At 31.8% G+C, this 4,751-nt stretch overlaps 1 long non-coding RNA gene across 1 annotated transcript; it reads left to right on the top strand.

The window, feature by feature from the left end:
• The first annotated feature begins 1,232 nt into the window (after positions 1–1,232).
• On the top strand, positions 1,233–3,245 carry LOC148763136 (uncharacterized). Its single transcript, XR_016026023.1, has 3 exons — positions 1,233–1,444; positions 2,094–2,177; positions 3,047–3,245. It is a non-coding gene; the product is annotated as an uncharacterized LOC148763136 (long non-coding RNA).
• Positions 3,246–4,751: the final 1,506 nt, after the last annotated feature.

Below are 4,751 nucleotides of genomic sequence, written 5' to 3'. Positions count from 1 at the left end.
TGAGATTATAAAACCATTTAGAGCGAGTAATAAGGTTTTGAAAGGCATAGGTGACTATAAATGCACTTTTCTTGTCAATGGATGGCTTTGGCTTCGCGTTTCTCGAGGTAAACATTTATTTATAACCTTTCTAAACCAAAAACGTAAAAAAATTCAACTTAAAATCAATAATGAGATTATAAATGAAATACCCCATACTTTGATATGGTGATAAATAAAGTTGATCGAATGCAAATTGAGGTCAATTAAAATGTTTAGAAGTGATAAAAGACGAAAGGAGTAGTTTAGGATAAAATGTTTCGCAAGTGAGAAAATAATAATAAAATAATAATAATTTTATCGGAGGAGAATTTGTGAGATAAAAGGCGATTTGGAAGTCAAGTGAGGCATAATAAGGTATTTTTGGTACCAAGGAGACAGGATAAAATTTTTAGAATAAAATAATATTTTATTAATAAAATAATATTAAAATATTAATATTTAGCCGGATGTCGAAGTTAATCAAGAAGGAGGATCATATGGTTGATCCAAGTGGGGGAGAAGATGACAAGCCCGACTCTACAGAAATATTTGTGATGACATACATGTGGTGGATAGCATGTTTACATGCTAAGAGAGTCTTGAAAAATTTACAAAAGTCGGTATTGTACCTAGAGGTACAATAAAGTTGATTTAAGCCTCGAACTAGATCAAATCGAGAATTTGCAATGAAATTAAGAATTTTAAAGTCCCAGAATGGGTTAATATGGTGATTCGGAGTTTGAAGATCAATTTGGAGTCAAATTGGAATTTTCGCTATCCAAGGGTAAAATGGTCATTTGCCACCTGGGGACAAAATGGAAATTTTTAGAAAAGATTTTTGACCCCATTTGACTTATTGGAGTAAGATTTGAGGTTTAGAAGTGAAAAGTTTTAATTTCGGTATAATTTGGAGAAAAAAGGGTAAAATGGTAATTTTACCATTCGAAATCGAAAATTTAATTTTTTGAAAGGATTTTGATCAAATTTAATTATTTGGAGTGTGAAATGAGTATGAGGAGTGAAAATTATGCATTATGGAAAATTTTCAATTTTTGGGGTAAAAATGTAATTTTTGAAAAGTTCGGGGGCAAAAGTGTAATTTTGAAAAATTTGCTCCACCAAACTTTGGAAAAATCTGAAAATTTCACTTAAGACTTGGATAAGTCAAAGGGAATGCATGGTGAAAAAAATAGGACAAGTGGATGGCTAGAAAAAAAAAATGAATTAATAAAATATTTAAAATATGAATAAAATAATATTATTTCATTAAACAATAAAAAGGCATAAAAAAAATCAGCCCACCCATTCTTCTTCTTCAACATTCGGCCAAGCAAGAAACAAGAGAGAGAAAGGAGAAAACAAAACCCTAGAGAGAGAAAATCAAAGAAAAAGTGTGAATTTTCAAGGAAATTAAGTGAAAAAGGTGAGATTTTTTCTATTAAGCTTGAGTTTTCTTATTCCCAAGCATTTCTCTTTATTTTCCATGATTAAATTACATGTTTTCATGATGAATTCAATTCTGAAAAAATGGGTTAGGAGAGAGAAAGTTGTTGGATTTATTTGATTTTAATTTATGTTAGTGGTTTTAGTTAGTTTAGCATATTTAGAAACAAAACAACAAGAAAAGAATTTATTTTCTCCCCCAACCATTAATGGCTGAATTTACCATGTAGTGAGTGAGGATGAGTTTGATTTTATTCTAGGAGAATTGGTTAAGGAATAATGAATTATGAGCCTAGAAAAATAATGAGAATTTTCGGAGCAAAAATACGAATTTTTACCCACTAGGGGTATTTTCGTAATTTGCTATTGGGACTGATAATTTGCATCACACTGAGGGACATTAAGTTAATTTGGGTGCAATTGAGGTATAGAAACTGAAAAGAATTAAATTGGAGTTTAAACGAACCCGTTAGGAATTTAATCGGGTGATAAGACGAATTAGGCTAATACCGAATTTAGATAGTTACCAGTGCATTTTTGCATTCCATATCATGCATTGGTAGTCCAAATTAGTTTAATTTTGATTTAATACCAACTTAGTGAAATTCTCGATTTTGTACTGTGTCAAGGTGGTGAGTCCTCCAATAAAGGCAAGGAAATTGCATCCGAGGACCAGTAGACAGAGTGCTTTGAAAGTCTGCATTCTAGACATTGTGAGTAAACTTATTATCGTCTTAATTATCTAGAATAGTTTTATACAATTGTGTGATTTTATAGAAAATGAGTTTAAATGGTAAATTGTTATGTTTTAAGGGAAATTGTGATTTTATAAAATGATTTTATAAATTTTCTAGAAAATCGAATATTGGTTTTGAAAATAGAGTAATTGGAGACTGCTAGTTTGTGTTGCAAATTTATGGTTTTAAATTGAATGGCTTATGACAATAAATGAGCATGAATGGCTAAACTGATTTTGGTGTTATAATTATTTATATTGTGTATTCAGCCTTGAGAGGCTAGATTACGATAAATTGCCATGCCATGCTAGAATGAATTTTATTGAATTGGTGGAGTATATATTAATTATTTACTGCAGAGGGGGTTCCGTGGACCAGCCTATTAGAGGGGCACGGTAAACTCCATTATATTATTACCTCGAACGGAGAGGCGCGTAGGGTATCTCCTGGGGTATAGCTTAGGGTTCACTTCACGCCAAACCACCACGTGAAGGGGAACTCAGCCAACGCCAAGGAACGGCTGTATTTTTCTCAAACAAAAATATATTTTAAGTGTATACAAAATTTTAACAGCCTTGGCGGACTCGGTTAGATGCCCTGCGCAAGGTATCACTGAGTATGAGTTTTGGCACGAGCCAAAGTTTTAAGAAATTCATAAGCCAAGTTGATTACTCGATTTATATCGATTGATTTTATTTGGTTGAAATGAACTGAAAGGTAATGAAATTACAGTATGATGACTTATTTTAATTGTCTTCATTTACTCGGCTTTAGATGCTTTAGATGGTATCTGTTTACTCACTGGGATTTTATAATCTCACCACCCTTATTTCCTCACATTTCAGGCTCAGGGAATTTCGTAGTTAGCTGACTTGAACAAGGACCTTCATTTGGACTCGAATCGGTAAAAGCTGTAGGTTTCCAGCTTCCGATGCATTTTGGATAGATATGGGCCCACGTGTCACTGTAAAAGAAATTTTATGCTTTGGTTATTTGCTTTATAGTATATATGAATATAATTATCTTTTACGCTATAAGAATTATGTACCGATAGTTTTATGAAAATTATTTTACAACAAAATAGTTTATTTTATTGAATATTTTTATCATATTCAAATTGTCAAATTTTCACTTCAAATGAACGTTTTAGATACTTAATTTTTTTTTCTCATTAAGTATATATTTTCGGCTTACCTACTACATTTTTAGCAAGTTTCGAGGTTTTCGACAGAAATGACGAAAATGCCCCTGTGAGCAAAAAAAAAAAACATGTTATATTATGATTTGGAAACGATTTGTAATCCTTCGTATTTTGATTATTTGATAACTATTGCTCACCGGGGAAGTGCGAAAGCTGATACGAGAGCCTTGCGAGGTTTCGATCGACATTCGGGGTGAAGAATGTTTGTCGAGGCTTCGCGGCGGTTGTCACGGGCTCGATGGGGAGTTCCGGGTCGTGACAATAACACCATTTAAAGCGAGTAATAAGGCTTTCAAAGGCATAGGTGACTATAAATGCACTTTTCTTGTCAATGGATGGCTTTGGCTTCGCGTTTCTCGAGGTTAATATTTATTTAACCGAAAACATAAAAAAATTCAACTTAAAATCAATAGTGAGATTATAAAACCATTTAAAGCGAGTAATAAGGCTTTCAAAGGCATAGGTGACTATATATAGACTTTTCTTGTCAATTGATGGCTTTTGCTTCACGTTTCTCAAGGTAAAAAATTTATTCATAACTTTTCTTAACCAAAAACATAAAAAAATTCAACTTAAAATCAATAATGAGATTATAAAACCATTTAAAAAGAGTAATAAGGCTTTGAACGGCATAGGTGACTATAAATGGACTTTTCTTGTCAATGGATGGCTTTTGCTTCGCGTTTCTCGAGGTAAACATTTATTTATAAACTTTCTAAACCAAAAACATAAAAAAATTCAACTTAAAATCAATAATGAGATTATAAAACGATTTAAAGCGAGTAATAAGGCTTTCAAAATCATAGCTGACTATAAATGCACTTTTCTTATCAATGGATGGCTTTGGCTTCGCGTTTCTCGAGGTAAATATTTATTTAACCGAAAACATAAAAAAATTCAACTTAAAATCAATAATGAGATTATAAAACCATTTAAAGCGAATAATAAGGCTTTGAAAGGCATAGGTGACTGTAAATGCACTTTTCTTGTCAATGGATGGCTTTGGCTTCGCGTTTCTCGAGGTAAATATTTATTTAACCGAAAACATAAAAAAATTCAACTTAAAATCAATAGTGAGATTATAAAACCATTTAAAGCGAGTGATAAGGCTTTCAAAGGCATAGGTGACTATATATGGACTTTTCTTGTCAATGGATGGCTTTTGCTTCACGTTTCTCAGGGTAAAAATTTATTTATAACTTTTCTTAAACAAAAACATAAAAAAATTCAACTTAAAATCAATAATGAGATTATAAAACCATTTAAAAAGAGTAATAAGGCTTTGAAAAGCATAGGTGACTATAAATGGACTTTTCTTGTCAATAGATGGCTTTTGCTTCGCGTTTCTC

This window comes from Theobroma cacao, chromosome 4 (assembly GCF_053813885.1).
Source record: "Theobroma cacao isolate CCN51 chromosome 4, ASM5381388v1, whole genome shotgun sequence".
NCBI classification, from domain to species: domain Eukaryota; kingdom Viridiplantae; phylum Streptophyta; class Magnoliopsida; order Malvales; family Malvaceae; genus Theobroma; species Theobroma cacao.
The sequence above is the reverse complement of the archived record's forward strand: the minus strand, read 5'-3'. Positions and strand labels throughout refer to the sequence as shown.